A 26,978-nucleotide genomic window follows, 5' to 3' on the forward strand; every position below is an offset into this window, starting at 1 on the left:
TTTTTTGTTCAAAAAATTGCTTTTTCTATTCTGCAGGAGGAAGAAGAGGGAGATGCGTGACCAGACTCGTTATGTAAACTACCTAACGCAGCAACGAAAGCGGCAAAGAAAATTATTTTCAAGCCACAAACACTTTTTTCTTAACTAGCTCTTACCAGCTTTTTCTTGTCCTTATTTTTTTCCTTCCTTGAGAGAAATTTTTGCGGTAATTTAAAATTATGTCATGCCCTCTCTCTCTCTCTCTCTTAAGTCGTGTGGGGCTCAAGATCATCCCCAGCTTCAAAACTGAACACAACGCGAAGACCGTGAGTAAATGGATTTTCTGCACTTTCACTCTTTCTTTCTTTCTTTCTTTTCCATATTTTTAATTCCCGTCCACGGGGTTATCGCCGTACGTCTTCCGAGAGTATAAATTTATTCTTATAACATCGTGACATCGGTTTTTATCTCGTTCCCATTTTCCAGGACGCACCGGGTTCGCGCGGTCACCTAATAATTTACCTTTTTTTCCTTATTCTTTTTATTTTATTTTATTTTCTCGATCGATATTCAGTCTGAGAGTGCTCATAAAACTTATTAAACTTGAAAGGGGGGGGGGGGAGGAGAAAACGGAAAGGAAGAATTCAGGGATTAGAATAGCTTAAAATACTGGTTTAACAAGTAGACGTATCCAGATGCCACAGCTTTAGTTTGAAAGTTTGAATTTGGATCAGCGATGATGAATGTCCAGTCTAGAACAACAAGGAAATCAAATAGATATTGCTTTTTCGATTTGTACCATAGTACTTAGTTCATATTGGTGGGATTTGTACGATCTAATAGTTTCTCCCGGTATAGAAAACTTCAGAAATAGAAAAAATTATGTTAGGCTGTGTCAGATGCGGCCGTAAGTTTTGACATGAACATGTTCTTTGTGCCTTGAATCGCGTATTAGGTACTGGCTTGATGAAATCTTGCATGAATGTTCAAAATTCAAATGTTTTATTGTATGAAATTTTAAAATTGAAACTATTATTATTTAGATATTTAAATTGAATTACAAAGAAGATTATTTTGAATAACCATCTCCCTCTCCGACTCACCGACCGTAACTGGCTTCAGTGCTCCCAGCAACCGAAACTAAACCCCTCTGAACTCGTATAGCTTGGGAATGTTATCGCCAAAATTAAACCCTCGAAGAACCTCAGCTCATTGATATACAGTCAAACCTCGTTAGTGCGTCACCCGGTTAACACGTCACTTCGCTTACCGGGTCACTTTTTGGAAGTCCCAATTGTCCTCAGGCAGGAATTGACACAGCTATGGCTTACTCCGTTTAACGAGTCACTCCGCCTACTAAGTCATATTTTTGCTCTCCCAAGAGTGACTCATTAACGAGGTTTGACTGTATAACCATTGGCTTCTATTTGCGTTGGGAAACCTCCCGAGATATAGCATAAAAAAATTCGTTACGAATGCGGGCCGCGAGCTTGGTGCTTGGATCGAAAAAGGTGCTCAAACTATAGTATCATTGGATTTGTTTTAACGAAATCGACCCGCAGACATCGAAAACACACATATATACTTCTCAATACTTTTCTGAGGAATATGAACGTTTAAATCATTTCTTGACGCAACTTTTTGCGAATGCATTCAGTATCGGCAAATGATTTATAAAACGTATTGACGTCAGAAAGAACGGCTCAAACAATAGTAATAATAACGCTTATAAGAGCTTGATTTCTTTGATGATTCACCAATAAGTCGATCGCGACACAGCTTTTAATTTAACGCAGTATGGCGATTGACTTAGCTCGAATGCTTATTGAAAATCTGGAACACAACCATAGTTTTTACAGTAATAACAATAAATGTTGCGTATTTATACGAAAGGGGAAAAAAGACCAGAGAACAAGGGAAATATAGACGAAATGGGAAAAACATTGCGTTGAACAAAGAACAGAAAAGATGCAAGATTGAAATTTACAACATTCGGTGGTGGTGGCCATGAACTATCTTTTTCCTTTTTTATGTACGAGTATTACGTATACGTATATATATAAGAAAAAGAGGGAAGAGGTTATTGTTTCGTTTTCATCTTTCGGAGAATACTCGAGATGAATTTCGGAAACTAATTCTCTTTATGAAAATTTATGGCAAAAAATCGTATTTGTGGTTGTTTTTTCCTCTTTCGTAATTATGTTATGTTTTGTTTCTCTCCGTGGCTGTTTTCTTTCTGTTCCTTTTTTTTGTGCAACGACAGAGTCGAAATTAAATATTTGATGGACGAAGAAAGTAAGAATCGCTGAGAAAAAAATATATATACACAGTTTATATACTTAGTGATGTTCACAGGAATGCTGGGTTCACATTCCGTGGAATATTTCTTATAAATGTTAAAATTGACGCTTCAATATTTCGTCTTTAATTTTCTCCCCACAGTATTGACTCGAATCACTGTATAAAGATTTCAATGAAATCACTCAAAAAGAATATTTAAAATGATTTTGTAATTAGAGTTTCTACTGGGTGTCCCTGTACTCATGGGCCAAACTTCAAGGGAAGGTAAAATGCACATAAAGAAGCTTTTTTTTTTGTTTAGTTATTAAATGCAAAGCGTTGGTGGAAAAACACGAAATGCTGAGGAAATGAAAAAAAAACTTTTTATTTACTTTATTAATTACAGTAAGTGCTCAAACCACCAACATCGATACAAGCCTGTCAGGTCTTAATGGTCGGACGTTTCAGTATTTAATTGTACCGAACCATTTTTAGCAAGACTTTTACACAATGATGTAAATAAAACGTTTTTTCATTTCTCCTTATCATTTCGTGTTTTCCGCCAACACTTTTCATTTCCGACCTCACATTGCTATACAAAAATTGCTTCTTTATGTGTATTTTACCGTCCCTTAAAGTTTGGCCCATAAGTTCAGGGACACCCTGTATAGTTGGATGAAACATGTTGCTACCTATGCGTGTACTGAGAATACATAAGGAGAGAATAGGACGGGTGTCAAGCGTTTATATGCAAAAACATGAGTTCATGTATTGACAGATTATTATTGGTTCGTTAACAAAAACGATGCAAGTTCTTGGTTTCTTTAGTACGCGTATCAAATTAAATTGATCATATACGCTATTAAAAGACTACTGAGCTAAGCCGTAGAAAGCCCGTGCAAATCGCGCGAATGCATCTATAAAAGAAAAATTAACTGAAAACATGAAAAGAAAGTGTATTTATATACATTATGTTGTTTTAACCGATTTCTTTGAATTCAAAATGCTATTTTTGAAAGTTGAATTCCTCGTAAGAAAATTATGTATTCATTCTTTCTTTCCAATAAACCAATGCACTTTTTTTTCGCTAAAGTTTTATTCATTCTCTGACATTAATTCTCGGCTTCCGCAGTGGAGATGGGAAAATGTGGAACATCCGATAGTTTTTATGACGTCTCAATATCTTTCGCTTATGCATTCCGTGTTGAAAAAGTCTCCATTGAATTGAAGTTGAGTTCAAATTGTTCTGAAAAACACGGTAACACACGGACTCTGGAAACGGAAAAAAATTCAATATCTCTATGAATATTACATCTGCAAACACAATTCCGATCAAAAAGTTCTCAATTTTGTGTACGTGGCAGAAATACGTGATTTACACTGTTTTCGGATAGACACGCGATGGCAACGTACCGTTCGTATTATGATTTTTTTTTTCTGCATGGCGTAAGATTGTGCACCAATCACAGTTGAAACAGAGCAAGCTTATCCGTTTTAGCAAGATGGGAAAAAACAATAAAAGTTTCAAGATATTCGATGCGTAGGGCCACGTTTCCTTCACTGACGGTTACCTGTAGAATTACGGATAACTTTGAGGTCGCAATGTCGGGGTAGAAAAGCAAAGAGCTAACGAGGAACATTTGCTAAAAGAAAGGGGAACACTTTTTTAAAAAATGTTGGCTGTTTGAGTGCGATTTGGTACATCAATTAGGAAATATCTCGAACATAATCGAATTAAGCAATTGGTCAACTATCATCTGATTTTTCTTTAGTAATTCCTTTTCTTTCTTCTCTGTAAGTTGTTTCTTTCGCTCGATCCAAGCGTCAACGAACTGTAAATATTTAACTTTTTTTTTTTCCATTCACCAAAAGATTTCAGTGTCACGCTTCTTTTTATATTCGACCGATTAAATGATGCGTGTGTGTGTGTGTGTGTGTGGTCATTTCACTATTTTCATAGCAATTATGTTTACTACTGCTGCTCAACCGAACAATGTACTTCGTACACAATCCTCTGCGGAATTTCTAACGAATTGATACATGCCGGAACGTCTTGCGTGTGTGTGTGCATATATATGCGAGACACATATTTGTGTTGCTAGATTTATGTTTGTTTCGTGTTCTGCTTGTGCTTCCGTCTGTCTTCCACATTTTGAAGTGATGATAGTAAATCCTTGCATTTTCAGGTTATGTAAGTATCATGTTGAAAGTATGCCTGCTTTCTGCGGGGAGACTTTTTCAAATGAGAGACCGGCTCGCGTTCGCGCCAACAAGTTCCAGACCCGAAGAAAACTAACTTCAGCAAACCACAACTGTGCCGCCAACAGGGTTCGAACGGGGATCCTCACGATAAGAGTGCAACACGATACCCATACGATCGCACAGCAGCAAATTTTTTCCACGTTATTATGTCTTAATAACAAAAACGGCTTAAGTTCATTTTCTGTGACTCTATAACTAGTGAAAAAATGCGAGCCGATCTCCCCTTAAACAAAATCTCGCCACAGCAAACAGTATTAACATCCACATTTAATTACTCGAAAAAGAATATTCACTTTATTTGTCAGTTTCTCACTTCCAATATGTAAAGGTAGATGGTAGTACATTCGAACATATACAAGCACGATATAATGTCGGAATCTCTTCCACCTCACGGTATCTTCTAGATATAATAGTGTTTTCTCTTCATTAATGTCAGATTTCTTTGATAGATATTTGTGAATCTCAGCTATTTGGATCAGATGATGCTGATGATTTATATATATTTGAAAAATTCAGTAGCTTTTTGATAAAATTCAAAGCAATGGTGTAAGTTTTGAAACAAAATATCTGCCCTCTTCCCCCCGCCTACCGATTTTCGTGGATTAACTCTGCCTTACAAATGAAACATGTACGTAGGAGGGCATTTTCACACGCTCCTATTATTCGGCTTCGAACACACCCGATTATTTCAGTCCCCCTCATACTTATTTAAGAGAATCGTTAATAACAGTTGTAATTCCAACGTCTGGAAAGGCTGTGGTAAATTGGATCCGGAAAATTTTCGATGGGTCACATTTCACCGGTTCGTAGGTTCTACTGCCCCGAATCATATTTACGCCTCCAAGTTGTACGATGTGTCATCGGCAAACTATAATTTCGCGCAGCTCACGACTCAGAAAACGGTACAATTTGATACGTAGCCTGTCAAGCAGATAGCAGAAACTGGGCAGAAGAATGAATCGTCGCGAGTTATTTTCTGAGAGAGATTCAGAAAACTCCATAGGCGTTAGCTCTTGACACTTTAACAAGAACAGGAGATGTGGGTCCCGCCAAATGAATAACACCGTGTTCTTTTTTGACATTATCATTTGAGGAAGGGGCCCCCAACGAGAGAAAGTTGTTTGGCGAAGAACATCCATTAGCGACCTGACAGGTTACCGATGAGTTTTAATGCGCAGTAAATCGAATTCCGCCAATTGCCAGGACAGGATGACTTATGAGAGGTTTTATTTTCAACATCCCTTTCTTCTCTCCTTCACTTACTTCTTATTACGATCACTTTTTACTCCTCTCCCTGGTGTTTTTCTTCTTTCCCCTCCTCATTCTCTTTTTTCTAAATTCGTTCGTACGGTTTCGACACCAACGCATTGACTCCATAGAGTGCGAGGTGTATATGTATCCTATGGCAAGCAATTTCCTCGGACGCGCTTGCTCTCTTCAACTCTGACATAAATCACTGAACAAAAGGGAAAGACTTGACGTACGCGACTCTCTTTGAAATTCTTTAAATGACAAAAGTAATATATGTATCTATATTAGGAGATGACATTTTTCAAAAGATGTAACGTAATGTATCTGCACGTTGTAGAAAAATGTTTGCAGTTAACAAATAAGGAGAAAACCGCGTACCGTCTCGTTATGCGAGTTGAAGTCATCATTGCTGCATTTTCAGTCGCAAAAAACAACGCTCGATATATTTCCGGAAGTTCGGTTTCTGAAATTTAAGAGCAGGTTAGGAGAGCCGGTAAATCAATCTGACACTTTCGAGTCCGTTAAAATTCTGACGAACCGCAAATTGTGCGAATTAGCTATGTGGAATAAACCACTCGAATTCTTCCTTTAAAAGAATACTCTTATTCATTTATTTATTTATGCAATATTGTTGGTCTAAAGGCCTATACAAGAGGATGCGGGTGGTTTACACATAGATATTTAGTAACATTTAACAAGAAATCAGAGATCGTGGGGGAGTCAACAAAAGTGAAGGGGAGTTTGTTACATTCAACTATGACTGTCTGAACAAAGATTCTTAGCAACCGCTTGAATGATTTATCAGTGTATATTTCGAATCTTCTATTGGTTATTATTAATGTCGTTCGGTCGTTTTTCGAATTCGAATATTTCGGTGAATATTGCACTTAGATACGTGGCATTTTTCTTTTTTTTGGCATCAAAACAGACAGGGCAACATTCTTCTTATTAGGTTTTGGAGTACACGGGATTGTAGAAAAATTATTTTTTTTCATTTTAACAAGTACAACTCCTTGAAACATCAATGACGTATCTGAGTACTACACGTTATTTGGAAACTTTTTTCTAATTACAAGTATACCTCTAGAATCCGCGGTACACCAGTAAATATACCCTGCCATACACACTGTTTGCTATGCACCCTGTATATATATAGAAATAAAACTTGCTTTATATACATTTTTCTAGGGAAGTCCCTTTATCTTGGAATAACTCGCGAACCCTTGATTCTAGAAGCATATTTCAATTGGGAAAGTATCTAATAAAACGTGTAGACCTAAGATACGTCATTCATACAGCAAGGGATTATTGGACGTTATTAAAATAAAAATAATAATAAATTTTCATACGTACACCCCTGTACTCATAAACCCGATTAAAAAGTTGCATCTCTGTCTCTTCTTACTGCATCAAAAACATCTCCACGTTTTTAAGTGCAACATTCGCTGACATATTTGAATTGAAGAACTGCAGAGAGAGAAAAATGAATGAGGGGGAAGATAGCATATGAGGTCTGTCATCCATTGATAGCGATCTTAACCCGCTACCGAATTCGAGACGAGTATGTTCATTAATAATCTTAAGGAAATATTTAAAAAATGAAATTTTTGAGAAATGGATCCAGAAGACCTGTATTGGTCAAGTTCTTACTTAATGAGACATCCGACACAAACTTGAAAAAGTTGTTCGTGCCGTATGAATGAATGACTAATATTATTCAATCGATTACTACTTACGGTCAGAACCTATGAACGGCAATTATCAAAATACAGCTTCCGTGTTCACGTGAAAAAAAGGGGGGGGGAGGTTGACCACACACACACACACAAAAGGGAGAAAAAATAAACGGAGTAAGGGGCGCGAAAAAAAGTAAACAACCGCAATGCACCTGCGCACCAACGGCAAAATGCGTAAGATCACATTCACATCGGATTCGGTCAGTTGTCTGCTGCTGTCGCCGGAAAAGATCGTTTCCATAACGACGTTATAGTTTAGGACGATCTCCTCCTTTCTATACAATGGGGGCCAGATGAAGACACATGCGCGCCACTTAATTATCGCTTCACGCCAGTTCCGGTGGTCGACTTGCCTGAACTGTAGAATGAGCTTGTCAGTCAGTTTGTGCGGTTTTCCTCTTTCCAATAATTTTAAAAATTGTGAGAGAAGCGATAATTCTAGAAAGATATAGTTCTTTGTTTTTCAAAAATTATTTAGATTCCGCGGAACGGTTTCGTAACTATCAAGAGTTCCGCGTGAGCTTTTACGTTAGAAACTGCGCATTAGCTACAACCATTAGACGCCAGAAGATACGAGCAAACTAATAGATAAATAAATAAGCTAAATGAAAAAGTATTAGTTCAGCTCTAATTTACTCTCATAAAAAATCCGAAGAGATTTACGTAACGACAACTGAAAAGGATTGTTTACGTACAAGAATGTTTGGCTTCCCTCCCCTTAATCAAATAAATAAAATGTCGGGTCGAAGATAAGTTGTGGCTTTTGTCTTTTTCAGTCGCCGAAGTTTCCTTCCGGAAAGTTTTTAACGTCACACGATGGAATAAGTCAATGCGGACGAGAACAAAAAACGGCCACATATTTATTTATTTATGTGTGTGTTTTTTACCTCATTCCATTTTTCGTGTATAACCTACAACAAGACATTTTTCCATCCTTGGAATACACAGAGAACATCGCATCCTTCTTTCAAGAAAAAAAAAGAAATCGAGGGAGAGAAAGATTGGTTTTTTATTTTTTATTCGATATTATTTGCGCCGCCGTTTCCTCATAAAAACCATTTTTACGCTTTGCTAGAGATTTATCACACTAGATTACTGTAGGCGGAGGAAGGAAGGAAGAGAGTCTTTTTCTTTTCGATTGTCGGAGCAACTGCTGCGCAAAATAGCGAGAAATTCGATTTGCGCCAGACTTGGACGCCGCAAAAGAATGAATGAGTTTAGAAAATAAACTCGTAGCCCAAAGTTACTTGACTGCCCGAACAATATTGAGTTGTGGCTCGAGTCCCTTCATCTCACTGGCTTATAAGAAAAGAAAAGAATTTCGATTGATGCCACCACATCGAGATGAGGCGGGTTAACCAACCATCTCTCTCTCTCTCTCTCCTACTAACTCTTTATATTCTTATATATATAAACCCACACCGACAATGTTATTACCTATTTTCTCTCTCTCTCGTGAAGTGTGTGTATGTCTTTGCAGTCAAATTGAGTCTTCGTGAAAACCTATTACACATATGAGGAACATTTTATTTTTCTTTACTCTCACAATTTTAAAGCGATGCGTAAGGAGCTCAATCGGCAAAACTTCTGGAACTTCGTATCGATTTATTACGTGAAAAAATGCATCCTCGCACTCGCGTTCATCGTACATGGGCTTTGTGTCACAATGGACATGGTTATTATAATGCGTATAGGCACAGCCATAATAGTCTTGATACTCGCTCGAGTAAATTTATTCGAAATCTTTGCATTTGATAGTAGTTATAGAAGGCGCAAATGGCAGCCGATTTCCACGTTAAAAAGTCTCGTCACATAGAGCAACGGGTCTGCAACGGTACAATTATTCAATCATTACAGTTCACTCATATTTCAAAAAAATTAATGGCAGACGGCAGCACTAAGCATAACAAGTGTTACACGGGAACAAACTTCATGTTAGATTCACAATTAGTGCACGCGCATTCCGGCACGTACCAATTTTTTAGAAATTCCCCAGACGAATGTGTATGTGGTGCATGCACGGTTAAGTAGTAATAATTAGTAGTTGAGGAAGGTGTGATGATAACATTCTCAAATATGTCATTTAGAAGTTTCAAATATCTTGGCACAATGCCAACAAAATTTTATCTTTCCCGTACGTGATGCAATAATTACCAAGTATTTATAGAAACACGATTATGAAGGCACATTTCTATGTATTGCGGTCCGTACCATAATTTTTTAATTGTGAGAAAGCCACACTCTCTCTCTCTCTCTAAAATAAATCATCAAAAAAAAAAAAAAGAAAAGCTAACGAACTTTACTTCTAAATATCACTCACTTCATTCGTTTGTATTTCATGTATCTGGAATCGATACCGATCATTTTAGCGATAACAAGCGTTATTTGGTTAATAATGCAGAAAGCAAATTACGTGTCGGTTTGATTTTGCAGTGGATACGTGTGACGCTTACATTAAGTTTACAAGTACTTAATTTTGAATTTTCCCGCAAAGATATACGGTCTGCTATTATGATCGTTAGAATTTCGAACAGTGTTAGGTCAAGCTCATAGATAATGTGAAAAAAAAAAGAAAAACAATAGAGAGGTGGTAGTGTTTTTCGCATTCTCGTATGAGACTAGGTGTAAACAGGCCATTGAGGAATTGAATATTCGATGTACCTTTGTCATCAAACATTCAAAATTCATTTGCGCAAGCTTTTTTTTTTAAATTTGTTATAATCAAATGCTACAAAGGGCTGAAAAAAACTGAAGTAACTTACATTTTTTGGAAATTCACTGCAACATAATTTGACGATCACGAATAAATATTCTTAGTTGATAAAGTTTCCGACGATGATGTTGTTGAAGCGGTGCTAAATTTTTATGAATATTTGAGTCTCCATGTCATAAAGAACACATTTAGCAATGAACATTCGTGACATATAATCATATTCACGTTATTATTTCTCTCTCTCACTTCATCATTTTTTTGCTTTCCACCCCGAATGTCTTTCAATGAAACTCACCCGTGTACGCTATCAAAGTACTGTATATAATCGTGTATAAGCCGAGTAACATTGTTTATGTAGTAAAAACTACAACGGCTACGAATTGTATAAAACTGTGGTAAACGCCGTCTCGTCCTGTGTTGTTTACTTTTGTACTTCCCGGCCACGGTATTTTGCCGCTCTTCTGGTCTGACCTCTTTTAATTCTATTTTATTATCGTGTTTCGCTGCAATAAATGTGTGTTATTTTCTCTACGCAATGTCTGATCGTTAAAATCCAGAACACTGCTCTCTCTCTCTCCACCGCTTTTTCAAAATACAACAGTTTAAAAATTAGTTTCTATATTTGGGGGAAGGGGGTCAATTCCTGAGGAGAAAAAATTCAACCGGAATTTCTTTTTACCAACATCTCCCTACTCCCTAGCGGACATTTACAACCTCCGGCCCGTGATGAGGCAAATAGGGCTCCCTTAAAGGCATTACATCTAGATCATTGAAGAAGAACACCAGTCCAGGCTAAACGATAAGCACACCAGTTTATGGCCCGCAAACGGTAGCCCGCAGACTGAAAATGTTGTGTATTCGTGACTTCTTAACCCATCCGGTAGTCATCGATTTGCTTGAGAAATAGTGCGGCTGTCTTATAAAGCGTCGGCCGAAGAAATAAGAAGAGAAGGAAGAATTTGAAGGTTTTGGGGGTTGTTATTGTTGTAACATATATGTTTTAGAAATACTGTGTGTGTGTGTATATATATAAATAAAGTGCCTCTTTTTTTCTTTTCGTGGATCAGCTTATGCAGGGGTACTTAACCGTATATATGCACACATACACATTCCTGTGCGGAGTTTCTAAAGAATCGGTACATGTCGTAATGTGTGGCTTCTGACGTATTTTTGTTGGCAGAGTTTGTTTCGCATGTTTTTTCTATTGCTGCCATCCCATTTTTTGATGCCAAGATGATAAATGATTCAGTTTTCATTTTGTGTACGTACCGTGTTGAATGTCTGCCTGCTCTCTGCAGAGATACTATTTGAAATGGAAGACCGGTTCGCATTCATGCCTCGAAGTTGGAAAACGCAGAAAACCAGCTTCGCCACTGTGCCGCCGATGGGGTTCGAACTCGGATCGGTACACTGTAATGATCTACTGTTTCTGCTTGTACATAGCTTTTAAAATGTTTTCGAATTTAATGTACTTGGGATCTTTCAAGATGACTCTTTCGTAAAAGAAATTATACAAAACACAGGAATAATGGATTTGTCAGTTAAAGGGAAAGAAAAATTTTCTTTATTATTATTTTAATTTTGAAATCTCTTTCCAAGAGATGCAACGAAAGTGCTCCTTTTCTTTCTTGTCCAGGAAATCGCCAAATAAATGAATTCGCCAACTTTCCTCAAGCCCATGTTTTCAAGAAAAAATCGCACAAGTGTCTCGCCCCTATCCGATCGAGGAAAAAGCAATTTGAAAGTGATTTAGTTTCTAAGGAGTATCGAATGTATCACGTCTCCTCGTTTTTTCCCCTCCCCTTCAAAGTAAAATAAAAAAAACTGCGTTTAAACGAATTTACTCTCGAACCCTGAGATTATGCAAATGCGAATTCACGGTATGAAAAAGAGATATAAAAAAAAGCAGCAGAAATGAATCAAGTTTTCGTTGTCTTAATTACCTTCTGTCTCGATGAATATTAATCAAGGGAAATGCATCCGTGAAGAAATATCAAATTAGTACAATCATTCTTAATGAGATATTCTACGGAACCTGTAGGTTCTCCCCTCCCTTTTTTCGATACTTTGAAGGAGAAAAGGGCGAAAAAGTAAATAAATACTAAAGTGTGAGCACCTCATACCTTCATCTGATTACACTACGTTGAGTGTCAAATTTATGCGCAAAATTTTGTAAAGGACAATTTTCCAGTTCAAATGCAAACTCGTTATGTTGATATTTAACTAATGGAAACTCCATCTGATACTAAGGTTCGAAATGAAATTAAAAAGTCCGTAATTTTTTGGAGCCGCTGTGGTGGTCGAGTGGTCATAGTGACGGACTCGCATCGCGAGAATTCGGGTTCGAACCCCACTGGCGCCGCAGTGGTGGTCGGCCGAAGTTGGTTTTTTGTGGTTTCCAACTTCAAGGCGCGAATGCGAGCCGATCTTCTCGTTAAAAAGTCTCGCCACAGAGAGCAACAGGCCTACAACGTAATAAATATTCAATCATTACACTTCACTCACAATTTGAAGTATAGATGGCAGCACTGAAATATCAAGCACAACACTGGCTATACACTCAGACTGTTAGGTGCACTCACTTTGTTCCAGACTCTGCCACGAAGCTGGGCTGGAAGAGATCTCGGCAACGGGATAAGTCCGGTGGCAGAGCCCCTGGCTTTCATTCATTCGTAATTTTTTGGATGCGTAACATTTTTTTCTTCAAATGAAAAGTGCCTATTAAAGTTTATTATGGATGATATCAAAGCTATTGCGTATGGGAGGGGAGGGGAAGCAATGCATGAATTCGCTCTGAACATTCAATTACTTGCATTAGTGCACGGTGTCTATTACTGGCGCTTCCTTGTTCCAAGTTGTGTGTAGGCACAACTACCATCGTAGACATAAATCGCAACGAGACTTTGGGGGATGTTTAAATGCAGCGATTAATTTCAGGCCACTCTTCATATCTCTCAGATTATATCAGATATCAAAGAGTTCTCGGAGGATCTGGAAGATCGAAAAAACCTCAAAATCCTAGGGATTCCCCCAAACCCTGAGAATGGCACATCTAAACCCCATTCTAAAACCCCAGTCCTTACATTCTTGTTTTAAAGCCCAAATTATTTGCAATTAGAAATACTATATCGAATGTTCTTTTCGTGGAACCACAGTGTTGATAAAAAAAAGAACGTTTTTGTAAAGAGTCAAGTTTTTTTTTATAAACTCAACGTTACACTCTTCAGTGAAGAGAATGGAAATGGTTCTGTGCTGGAGATGTTTAGACACCCGAGTCACACGAAGATTAAGAGCTTCGGCTTTATGATTGCAGAAAAATTAGCAGGTGCACCACTACAATAAGGTGCATAAAAACACCCTCTAGTAGTGAACGTCTCCCGGTTTTCTCTATATACAGTAGATAATAAGATAAGATATAACTAAATATTAGCTTCACGGATAATGTTAACAATCGGATGTTGCTATCACTTTCACCCAGTGCGGACCAATATCATAACATTGGGAAAAAATTGAATTGTAGTTATCAGGACTTCGGTTTGTATTATCAATGTTTTTTCGTCTAAAGTTTTTTTTTTTACTGCATAGTTCGAAGCTAAGGTTGGAACAGACTCATTTTTTCTCTATAAGATATCGTTATCAACCTGCAAGACTATGTTGAAGGTCAGAAGACTCCCTTGTTGACAAAAATGTCTATACCCAGTTCACAATGCTCTAATCGGGTCGTTATGATCCATGTGCGTGTAGCGCTGCTTTTCCAATGGCTTTCCTATAGTGGAGACATGTGTAAAGTACAAAAAGTCTATTTTAGCTGAAATGAAGTTCCCATGAACAATGGCCAATTTCTTTCAACTGATCACATTCACAGTTCCTCGGCCGGAAAACTTTCATGAGGTATCTATGGAACGTACCGTACTCATTATAAATGGTATCGTAAAAGTTTTTAGCTTAAGGGGAAAAAAATCCTGTTTAAGAACAATTAAAAAAAAAAATTCGATTTAACATTTCGAAAGCTGTTGTGTGGGAAAGAAAAACGGAGTTGACCCGTTTTTATAGGCCCCGTTCCACAATATAATACTTATGATCATTATGCTTATGCCGGATTTTTTAGTAGTAATTTTTTTTAATGTAGTTGTAGTGACCGATCATAAACGATACTCTGTGACGTCACGTTTTCTCGTTGTAGCGCTTTTCGCCTTGTGATGGATGGTAACCTAGCAACGGATGGCCAGAGAGTTTTTCGAACGTTTTAAGGAGTTGATTGTATTTCGTCATAGAGTATGGATGTCGCGTATAACTTGTCCGTGTGTGTAAATAAAATGTTCATGTCTTTAAAATGAAATTTACATCTTCTCATTGCCGTCGCCTTTACTGGTGACCCGGACGTGATCCCGAACCTGCCAAGAACTTATTGCCATGGCTGAACAGCAAGAGAGCGATCTTCGAATTCAAGCTGTCCACGCGAAACTGCCGACATTCTCGAAGGACAATATCAAACTTTTTTTCGTCCAGCTCGACGCTGCCTTCAAGATCAACCATGTTACAGCCGAAGGAACCAAGTATAACTACCTAGTCAACTGCCTAGATGTGGAGATCTTGTCAATGGTAAGTGACATTGTTTTCGATCCTCCCGCATCGGATCCGTTCTCGAAACTCAAGGAGAGACTTCTCGCTGTGTATAAACATTCAGCCGCGAAAGAGGTCCAGATATTGTTAGAAGACCTATCCCTAGGTGATCAGAAGCCTAGTACGTTGCTACGTAAAATGCGCGAGCTTTCGACAGGGCGAATTATCGATGAGACTTTCCTCAAAAATTTGTGGCTTCAACGGCTACCAAAGAGTATACAAACAGTGTTAGCTGCCAGCAGCGAAGAACTGGACAAGCTAGCCGAGTTAGCTAATCGAGTAGCTGAGCTCACCGAACCCAATTACGGTCATGTAGCAGAAGCCTCGTCTTGCTCGGAAATAAGAGACCTTAAACTGCAAATCTCGGAGCTGACTAAAAGAGTTGAGCAGTTGAGCAAATATCCAAGGAATAGCCTGAACCGCTATCGAAACTCCAGTCGAGACCGACGTTATTCTGATTCAAGGAATCGCTCGCGATATCAAGACTCCGATGAAAACATTGACGTGTGTTATTATCATAGCAGGTTCGGAAATAAAGCTTCCAGATGCAAGTCCCCCTGCGCTTACAACGCTCAGAATATTCAGGGAAACGGTCCAAGCCCCCCGCAGTAACGGCATGCGGTGGCGGCGATAACAGTCTTCACCATAGCCGTTTGTTCATTATGGAAAGGAAAAGCGGCATGAAGTTTTTAATTGACTCTGGAGCTGATATATCAATTTTACCTTACAAAGGCAACGGCAAACCGACAACTTTTGAGCTTTTCGCTGCAAATAGTTCCCGTATATCTACCTACGGTTTGAAACTCCTGGAATTGGACTTGAACTTACGGCGGAATTACAAATGGCATTTCACCCTCGCTGACGTTGAGAGACCAATTATCGGATCGGATTTCCTTGCTCACTACGGACTCATCATCGATATCAAAAACAAGCGACTTATAGATCCACTCACTTCTCTCACATGTAAAGGTTTTACTTACAATGGACCTTCGACAACGATTAAAACAATCTCCGGAAACAGTGCTATAACTGAAATTTTGAAGGAATTTCCCGAATTAACGAGACCTCGTCCGTTTTCGAAGAAAGCCTCCCATAATACCTTGCACTACATAGAAACTAAAGGTCCTCCTGTTTTCGCAAAGCCACGCAGATTGCACCCAGCTCAACTCAATATTGCCAAGACCGAATTCCAGATGATGTTGGACCAAGGTATATGTCGTCCATCCAAATCAAACTGGGCTTCCCCGTTGCACATGGTTTCAAAAGGACCGAATGAGTGGAGACCAACTGGTGATTATCGAAGTCTGAATCGAATTACTGTGCCGGATAACTACCCAGTGCCACATATACAGGACTTTGCGCAGAATCTGCATGGATGTAAAATTTTCTCTAAAATAGATCTGGTCAAAGCATTTCATCATATTCCTGTAAATCCCGACGACATTCCCAAGACAGCAATCATAACTCCCTTTGGTTTGTTTGAATTCGTAGTCATGCCGTTTGGACTCTCAAACGCTGCACAAACGTTCCAACGCTTCATCCACGAGGTGCTACGCAATCTCGACTTCTGTTTCTCGTATCTTGACGACGTGCTCATCGCCAGCCATGACGCAGAGCAACATCACAAGCACCTTAGAGAAGTGTTTGAAAGACTCGATAAGTACGGACTGACAATCAACACATCTAAATGCGTGTTCAATGTACCAGAAATTTCCTTCCTGGGCTATTTGGTCAATGAACACGGCTCGAAGCCTCTTCCAGACAGAGTTCGTGCAATCCAAGAATATCCTCTCCCAGAAAACATCAAGCAGCTTCGGAGATTTCTGGGAACTTTGAACTTTTACAGGCGATTTCTACCATCTACAGCAGCGGTGCAAGCACCACTTCATTCCTTCTTGTCCAGCACCAAGAAGAATGACAAGACGTCAATTCCTTGGACTCATGAGACCAGACAAGCATTCGAAAAATGCAAAACACAGCTCGCTAATGCTACTCTTTTGCACCATCCTTTAGCATCATCACCATTAGTTTTACATGTGGACGCCAGTGATTTTGCTATAGGTGCCACCTTGCATCAAGTATCTGACGATAAGCAGCTACAACCACTTGCATTCTTCTCAAAGAAGCTTTCAAGCGCACAAAGAAGTTATTCTGCATACGATAGAGAATTACTTGCAGCTTATTCTGCTGTCAAGCACTTCAGGTATATGCTAGAAGCAAGACAATTCTGTATTTGTAGTGACCATAAGTCGTTGGTGTATGCGTTCAGGCAGAAACCAGAAAAGTGCTCACCACGCCAGCTACGACAGTTGAACTTTATCAGCCAATTCACAACAGAAATTCTCCATATAAATGGTGTCGACAATATTCCAGCTGATACTCTTTCTAGAATATCGACCATTTCTGTACCCACACCTTTAGATTATGTGCAACTCGCAGCTGACCAAGAGAATGACAACGATCTCAAAACCATCTTAAATTCTAGTGAATCATCTTTACAACTGAAAAAACTCAGCCTTCCTGACGCAACAGCCGAAATTTGGTGTGATGTGTCAAACGGCAAAATAAGGCCTTTTGTACCTATTTCTCAACGACGACGAGCGTTTGATTCATTGCATTGCTTATCACATCCTGGCATGCGAGCAACATCAAAACTGCTGAGTGACAGATTTGTTTGGCCTTCAATTAGATCTGACTGTCGTGAGTGGACTAGAGCATGTATTCCATGCCAACGCTCTAAAGTTCACCGACACACTCGATCCGCGCTGGCTGAATTCAAGGTACCTAACAACCGATTTCAGCATATCAATCTTGACATAGTTGGTCCATTACCATTATGCCAAGGTTCTCGGTACCTCCTAACGATGATAGACAGATTCTCCAGGTGGATCGAAGCCTCTCCAATGCCAGACCAAACTGCCGAAACAGTCGCCAAAACATTAATTGCCACTTGGTTTTCAAGATTCGGCATACCGCACAGGATCACCACCGACCAGGGCAGACAGTTCGAGAGCCAGCTTTTCCAAAGCTTGAGCAGATATCTAGGATTCCAACATCATAAAACGACTGCTTATCATCCACAAGCAAATGGGCTGATCGAGAGACAACACCGATCGCTGAAAACTGCCCTGAGATGCCGTATTCAATCGAATCCTGCTTGGGTTGATGCTCTTCCATTCGCTCTACTGGGTCTAAGAGCAGCAGTGAAAGAAGACCTGGGATGCTCTTCCGCAGAAATCCTCTACGGAACACCATTGCAGTTGCCCGGCGAGTATTTTTCGAAAACACCAGACATTATACAATCCGATTTCGTCCATCAAATCCAAAAGCTAATGCGTTCAATGAAGCCGGTGCCTACAACAACTCACGGATACACGCCGACGTATATTCCTAGTGATCTGCAATCCGCGTCGCATGTCTTCGTACGCAACGACGCACCACATCCTGCCTTACAACCAACATATCAAGGCCCGTTTCCTGTCAAAGATCGCAGAGAAAAATTTTTCGACATTGGCATCAATGGGGCAAGCAAGAGGATCTCCATCGATCGTTTGATTCCAGCTTTCCTTGGAGATAGCTTTAAGGTACCTTCAGAAGTGCCCATACAGCCATCCAGTACAGCGTTGCCAGCACAAGCAGTACCAGCAACTGTGACTCGCTCCGGTCGTCACGTCCACTTCCCCGACAGATATTCGACCACAAATTTCGTTGACACTAGGGGGGGAGTGTGTAGTGACCGATCATAAACGATACTCTGTGACGTCACGTTTTCTCGTTGTAGCGCTTTTCGCCTTGTGATGGATGGTAACCTAGCAACGGATGGCCAGAGAGTTTTTAGAACGTTTTAAGGAGTTGATTGTATTTCGTCATAGAGTATGGATGTCACGTATAACTTGTCCGTGTGTGTAAATAAAATGTTCATGTCTTTAAAATGAAATTTACATCTTCTCATTGCCGTCGCCTTTATAGTAATCATTCGGATATTGCTATAAGAAACCCCGATTCTGTATGTGATCCAATAAGCGGTGTGAACTGTATCTAGAGCATTAAAGAAGTTACAAACCACTAAAGCAGTGGTTCCCAAACCGTGGTCAGCCAAAAATTTCTTGGTACTTCGGAAGAGATATTGTATTTTTTTTATACTTCAATATATTCGAATGAAGCGCAGGGCGAATACGAAATGTATTTACTCACGTAAAACAATCTCTTAATTTTTGTGTACGTATTCAGAGAAGTTTAACAGTTTTTTAAAGCACTTCACCCTACTATCATCAATGCACTTTTGCATTTTTTCCAAACCAAGGTGCCAAATCTCTTGCCATGAAAGGCCCTCTTCATTTGAAAAAAAAGAGAGGGAAATGTTTTTAAGGAACAGTTAGGAGCAGGGACCTGCCTTTGTCGTAATGCAAAATAAAAAAAATATATATCCTAAGATTGCCTGGTGCTGGATCACCGTACGTAGCATGTAATCATTTGCTCTGCAGTTTTCTATGGTTTTGGCAGAAGATTGTCTTCGTAAGGAGCACGCAGACCTTCAACATGATACTGAAGGTACATAACTACGACTGACAAAGACTTAGTCCCGAATAAGCAGCGCAATACAAAGTAATTATAGCGTCCGACTAAAACACACACTAATGTTTTCGATGTATTTTATTTTATTTTATTTATTTATTTATTTATTATATACAAACCTGTGCAAGGCCAGTAGGCTCTAACTCCACAGGTGCACTATTCAAACAAACAATAAAATTGGAAAGAGACGGCAGGGAACATCAGTACACATTCATATACACGAATATATACAAAGAGAAAAATGCATAAAAGATGACGCCAATAAAAAAAAAAAAAAAAAAAAAAAAAAATCCCCGAACACAAAACAACAATAAAATAAACATGTTTACACAATAAAATTCAATATATAAATCAGAATAAAATACATGTATATATATATATATTTAAAAAAACACAAAAAAAAAATAAACAAACAAATAAAAAATCATCACATGTAATTCCAAATTGAAATAATCAATAAAACTGATGGAAAAAAAAAGTTATATAAATAAAATAAGTATATATGCACCAATAAAACCCGACATGAACTAAAATGCATAGCACATTAAAAATGTTGAAAGATCAGAAGCGTTGAGGGAGTGACAGAATCTGTGATATGTAGATGAACATACGAGATCTGGTGGTAATTTGTTCCATACTCTTCCAACTCGGCATCGGAAGTTATAAAATTTAGCATTGTTCCTGGCAGTTGGAATTTTTATTTGTAATCGAGTATGTTAATCTTTAACTAGATACCTTTCTACGTCTTGGTTTCTGATATTTTTTAGTCCATTTTGCTTGAATTTCGAGATAACACAAAAAGTTCGTATTGCTATACCACTACGCTACTTTCATGATTCTATCTACCATATTTCAGGAGTTATTCAATATTATGTGGAGTTTCCAATGTGTTCTTTATTTCTCTCAAATATCTAGACTTTCTTGCTCCCGGAAATCCCAAAATGATTCTTAGAGATATTTTTAAAGATTGCAAGAGGAGAGGCTACGCCCTGCCATTGTATACAAGATCTTCAAGTGGGCATAACTTTTGAATAGATGAAAATAGAGCGATGTTTTTAGATATATACTGAAAATCAAACACACAACACAAAACATGCGGTACACAATAATAACAACCCAAATGCCACCTGATGGAAAATTCTTTAACTTTTTTTAACTTTTCTTGAGAGATCAACGGGCTTCGAACAAAATTTCAGCTTAAATTTGCGAAATTATTTTTAATGAGAAGATAATATATAAAGCTTACTCAGAGTGTGTACACCGACTGCCAAAATATATAGTATTATAATACCATCTATTATTGCTACTACTTTCAACCATCGAATGTCTCGGAAAATTTTCTTCAAATGTTACGATGTGAATTTCTTTCGGTATAAAACTGAGAGTAGCAAACTTAACCAATGTGCATTTATTTGATTTTAAATCATATAAAATATTTGATTTTCCCATTTCTTCAAATTATGATTTTAAAGAGGTGAAGCTATTACGGCTGTTTTGAAGCTGATCGTGAATGTTATATACGTAACGTCAACTCTGCAATGCTCCATAGGCTTTCATTACTTTTGCACTTTCTCTAAACTTCTTTCCCTACAAGTGCGAATACGGAAAGAAGTTTTATCTTTAGAAGTTCAATCTTGGCGGAATTTTTTGCAGCCAAGAGTAGATAGTAGAAATGTATCCGAGAACGCTTTCTCGCTAAACCTGTAAACGGAAATTGATTTTTTTTTCTTTAGCTAAGCCTTCTTTTTTCCCTCGCTAAGGTTTGACGAGTGATATATATATATATACAGGGTGTTCTGTTAATGGACCGACAAACTCAGAGAGTTGTTAGTAGGCACCAAGAGGAACAAAAATTACAATGGAGCATGATGTCGCAAACCCCGTTGAGAGGGTGAAAATCCTAGCGAAAAACGCATGCAGAGTCCAGAGGAGACGAAAGGTGGGTGTCAGTTGATCGCTGAATGCGTTCGTGGGTTCGCTCACCATATTTGACGTAAGCAGCGTCGCGAAACGCATGCGCTTGGGTGGGATCACGCGCTGCGGACGACGTAAATTAGTGCTATTGCGTTAGTAAGCACGTGTTGCAGTTAGTTGTCCGTTACGAAGAGTATCGTGATGGCCAACTACACGAACGAGGAATACGCTGGTAAGAATCTGATTTACGGTCGAGCAGATGGCAATGGGTGCTTGCTTGTCACAGTGGATGTACCAACAGCACCTCGATGTTACATACCCAAGGAGATGGATTGGACGCGCGGGACCAGTTGCTCACCGTATCTCAATCCGTGTGACTTTTTCCTATGGGGTCACCTTAGCTCATGCATTCGCCTGTGGACACACCGGAGGATCTCTTAGCGCGGATTGTCGTCGCTGCGGCAGACATACCTGGTATCTTCGAGAACGTCCGGGAATCGTTTTTACGTCGTTGTACACTGTGCAATGACGTCAGCGGCTGCCACTTCCAACAACTCTTGTAATAATTAATAAAATAAATATTTTTGTAGTTATTATTGTACTTTTTGACGTTACAGCGTGACGTCGAAACCTGCAAGCGTTTTTCACGATTTTCACCCTCTGAACGTGGTTAGCGACACCATGTTCCATTGCAATTTTTCTTCCTCTTTATGTCTACTAACAACCCTTTCAGTTTGACGGTTCTATTAACAGAACACCTTGCATATATATATACATATACTGTATATACACACACTCTCAGACAAAAGGTGCTCAGTATTATCAGGTAAAGTCATCAACTTCTTCTTCGTATTTACAAGGTGTCCTGCAAGCCCTAATGAGGCCTTTATCTCATCAACCGCGCTCGTCGTAGAGGAATGCTTCTAATATAAAAATTTTCAAAATATGTTTAGGAATCACTTCATACCAGTTTCAAGAGTAAAAAAATATAGTGTGACATAAAATAAAAATATATATTTTCATACGGTTCCCTCGTCCTCTAACTTCCAATTAGAAAATTTTTGTCCTGTTTCTTCTGATGCCAACAAAAGTGATTCCATGTCTCTGAATGCAATATTCTGCGAGATAATTAAATTTAAAACCTGAAGAAAAGCTGGGAAAGAACAGCATAAATGAAGTAAAGAAACGTTGTTTATTAGTTTATGCTGTTCTTTTCCAACTTTTCTCCGATTTTTGAATTTAAATATCTCGACGAACATTGCAGTTAGAAACAAGGAATTTTTTCATTCGGCCTCAGCAGAGGCAGGGCAACAACTTTCTAATTTAAAGATAGAGGACAGTATAAAAATTTTAATCATGCTGTCAATTAAATGGCGTATTTGTATTTACCTCGGTTTTCGTTGACTTCGGTTATATATCGTCGTTTTTGGTTTTCGTCGATTTTCTTTCGCGAAAAATTTGTCTCGGTTTTCGTCGATGTGTTCAGGTGACCTCGCTGCTAATTTTCGTTATCCTGCTATGAGTGTGAGTTATTCTGCTTGTGTGAGCATCACCTTGCTCATCTAGCCAAACAATTTCAGGGAACTAAAGAAAATTTCCAGACCCAGCAGCTGTTTGAAGAAGAAAGCCAAGAACACGATCGAGTTGAAGAAGAAAATCATTGAAAAATACGAGAGTGGCATTAAGCTTGCTGTAATCGGAAGGCGATAGATTTCATTATGGCGGGAAAAGAAGCAATAAAGAAGGCTAATGTAGCGAAAGGTTTGAATGTGCTAACGAAATAGAGATCGCAAGCAATTGAAGATGTCGAACAGTTAGTTATTACGAAGGTTTTTAACAACTGGCTGTTGCGAAGATATTTTTCGGAAAGATAGAAAATTCAACTGCCCCTGCGGGGAATCGAACCCACGTCCTTTCACTTTCCGGGTGAACGCTCTAGACCACTGGACTACAGAAGCACAGAATCTCTCAATCTTTCACTGAAAACCATGTACGGTCCCTTTCAGTGTACACGAGCTCCAAGGAAATATTGAGAGATTCTGTGCCTCTGTAGTCTAGTGGTCTAGGGCGTTCACCCGGAAAGTGAAAGGACGTGGGTTCAATTCCCCGCAGGGGCAGTTGAATTTTCTCTCTTTCCGAAATATATCTTCGCAACAGCCAGTTGTTAAAAACCTTCGTAAAGTAGCGGAGAGTGACGTCATCCTTGTAGTTAGTTATTACTATTTTGGTAACTGTTGCATGCCGATCTCACTATATATATATCTCGTACGGTGCTAGTGTACTTACTTATTTGACAGCAGAGGCTGGTTCGAAAAATTCGAAAGGTGCACTGGCATGCGTAGTGTTAATAGGCACGGCGCAGGTGCGAGTTTGGACAAGTCTGTGACCAAAAATTCAAGAATGTTTCAAGTGAACTCGGTTAGTGCCTTGATACCTAAGGTCCTTATGGAGGAGATTCTCCTTTCGAAACAATAATATCTGCACGCCCCCCCCCCCCAATGTCTTCCATATGCCTAGTAGAGTCTACAGAAAGCCACAAAAAAAATTTAAATTTCATGTTAAATTTTCATTTATTCTTTACATTGGTCTTTTATATTCATTTTTAAAACATTAAAAATAATAATTTCTTATTATGTTTAGTATTAAACATTATAAACTGAAGAGCCAAAAAAACTGGTACAGGCATGCGTATGCAAATAAAGAGATATGGAACCAACAGAGTACGGCGCTGCGGTCGGCAACGCCTATATAACTCAACAAATGTCTGGCATAGTTTTAGATCGGTTACTGCTGCTACAATGGCAGGTTATCGAGATTTAAGTGAGTTTGAACGTGGTGTTATAGTCGGCGCACGAGAGATGGGACATAGCATCTCCGAGGTAGCGATGAAATTTGGATTTTCACGTACGACCATTTCACGAGTGTACCGTGAATATCGGGAATCCGGTAAAAAATTAAATCTACGACATCGCTGCGGCCGGAAAAAGATCATGCAAGAACGGGACCAACGACGACTGACAAGAATCATTAAACGTGACAGACGTGCGACCCTTCCGCAAATTGCTGCAGATTTCAATGTTGGGCCATTAACAAGTGTCAGCGTGCGAACCATTCAACGAAACATCATCGATATGGGCTTTCGGAGCCGAAGGCCCACTCGTGTACCCTTGATGACTGCACGACACAAAGCTTTACGCCTCGCCTGGGCCCGACAACACCGACATTGGACTGTTGAGGACTGGAAACACGTTGCCTGGTCTGACGAGTCTCGGTTCCAATTGCTTCGAGCTGATGGACGTGTACGGGTATGGAGACAACCTCATGAATCCATGGACCCTACATGTCAACAGGGGACTGTTCAAGCTGGTGGAGGCTCTGTGATGGTATGGGGCGTGTGCAGTTGGCGTGATATGGGACCCCTGATACGTCTAGATACGACTCTGACAGGTGACAGGTACGTAAGCATCCTGTCTGATCACCTGCACCCATTCATGTCCATTGTGCATTCCGACGGACTTGGACAATTTCAGCAGGACAATGCGATACCCCACAAGTCCAGAATCGCTACAAAGTGGCTCCAGGAACACTCTTCTGACTTTAGACACTTCCGCTGGCCACCTAAATCCCCAGACATGAACATTATTGAACATATCTGGGATGCCTTGCAACGTGCTGTTCAGAAGAGATTTCCACCCCCTCTTACTCCTACGGATTTATGGACAGCCCTGCAGGATTCATGGTGTCAATTACCTCCAGCATTGCTTCAGACATTAGTCGAGTCCATGCCACGTCGTGTTGCGGCACTTCTGCGGGCTCGCGGGGCCCCTACACGATATTAGGCAGGTTACCAGTTTTTTTGGCTCTTCAGTGTATTTATTCTCTATAAAATGTGGGTTTTTTTTTTTGCATTATTTTGGAGAGTCTAGAATGAGTTTTAATTGGATTTACATTGATTCATATGGAAATAATTGCCTCGGTTTTCGTCGATTTCAGATTTCGCCGATTGTTTTCGAACGGATTATCAACGAAAACCGAGGTATCACTGTATTTATTTTACTTTTTGTACTTATTATTGTAAGTTATTTTGCACACCACAGGCTGTGTTGTAATAATACTGTCCACTAAATGTTTTTTTCTACTTATTATTGGCCTTTTTTTCCCCACTCGACGTCACACCCTTCATAAGTATTTTTGCGATTTTCATCGACTGAACCTGGTTTGCGATATGTTCTATTTCAATTTTTGTTGCCCTTGATGCCAAATATCACCCCTCTGAGTTTGTTGCCACTTCAAAGCGACGCCCTGTATATCGTTCAAATTTTTCACAAAAAGCCTGTGTGTAAAGGGCGTTGGCTTATACATATATAGATGCAGGTGAGTAGTGCTGCAACGTATCATATTGTTGTCTATCCCTAATTGTAGGACACCTCAGTCTATCAATCACGATCGTTCAGGTCTTTTCAAAATTAGTGTTCCGTAATGAAATTTCGTTCTAAAAAGTGCACCGTGACGTAAAATGTTTGGAAACCACTGCACTAAAATATTGGCGCGTTAAAAAAAATGTATCAGGACATAAATTGCCTTATGTTGATGTTTGAATACGTTCTAGTTTAAAATCCTCCAGAGTATGACAAGTATCATACAAGTAAATTTTATAGCTATCATATTTAATTACTGCTATCGTGGTTTTTTTTTCCCAATCGATGCTTTGTTTGTGCCTATAGTAACTAGGCCTATAGAACTTGCGTTTGGGAACTGGTTAAGCAACGAGAGAAGGAAAAATGGCCTAGAAGTGGAGGGAGGAAACGAAGTAAAAAACGGGAAAGAATTGTTACTTAGTGCGGTGGGGGAGGGAATAAACATCAGTTCCATAAATTCGTTCACTCACGAGCAGAAATCTCGCTTTGTCTTTGGTTGGTAGAGCTACAGCTCCCAGAAGAGCACTTTCAGCGGCGCTTTGGACGAGAGAATTCAAGTAGAGCAAGGCTTTCCTTGCAGTTTTATACGCGATCACATAAATGTGATGGATAGGCGATAAAGGGTAACAGTCTTTGCAACTAGAAAAACTCCAGCCTTTCCACGAACGAAATAAAAGGAATTCCGCAATGATCGGATTTCAGAGAACGACGCTCTAAAATAAAATAAAAATTTCTTCCCTTATAGAAAAGCAGCACAAAACATGTAACACAGACTAGCGATGGCGAAAACATAAATCTGGAGAGCTCTCTCTCGAACGGAATGGCCGCGCTAGCCCCGTGTTAAAAAGAATTGCGTACTTCTCATTCATGTAGAAGGAACAGAACGTTCATTCTCTCTATCTGCGGGCGACCCGCACAAATCTTTTTATATATCCTTCATCTGTTCTATTCTTTCCTTCTTCAAGAAGAAGGAAGGCTCCATATCTGTGCTCCCATAACCCAAGTACTGCTTACACTTTTGGAAGGATCTTCTTCCCCGCCTTGATGTGAAAACGCTTTTGAATGTGTATCGTTCGTTCATTATGTTGCATACTGCGGGTCACTTTATGAACTCCAATGGTGTGATTTGGTTAATACTGCAAAACCTGTCAAACCTACGGTTCCATTAAATTCTGTCTGAGTTAGGTTTCCAACATGTAGACGGGGCAATATTGTGGCCATTCCGTG

The 26,978-nt window shown here is 39.2% G+C and overlaps 1 protein-coding gene and 1 non-coding gene across 2 annotated transcripts in view; both read left to right on the forward strand.

Annotated features, from left to right (window-relative positions):
- LOC149083217 (suppressor of lurcher protein 1-like) overlaps positions 1-26,978 on the forward strand; it is a 618,571-nt gene that overhangs the window by 413,998 nt on the left and 177,595 nt on the right. The gene's annotated exons all lie outside the window — the stretch shown is intronic.
- TRNAS-GGA (transfer RNA serine (anticodon GGA)) lies at positions 23,377-23,450 on the forward strand. The gene has a single exon. It is a non-coding gene; the product is annotated as a tRNA-Ser (tRNA).

This window comes from Pholcus phalangioides, unplaced genomic scaffold (assembly GCF_987345545.1).
Source record: "Pholcus phalangioides strain wild (caught in Gottingen) unplaced genomic scaffold, Ppha-v1.0 ptg000009l_1, whole genome shotgun sequence".
NCBI classification, from domain to species: domain Eukaryota; kingdom Metazoa; phylum Arthropoda; class Arachnida; order Araneae; family Pholcidae; genus Pholcus; species Pholcus phalangioides.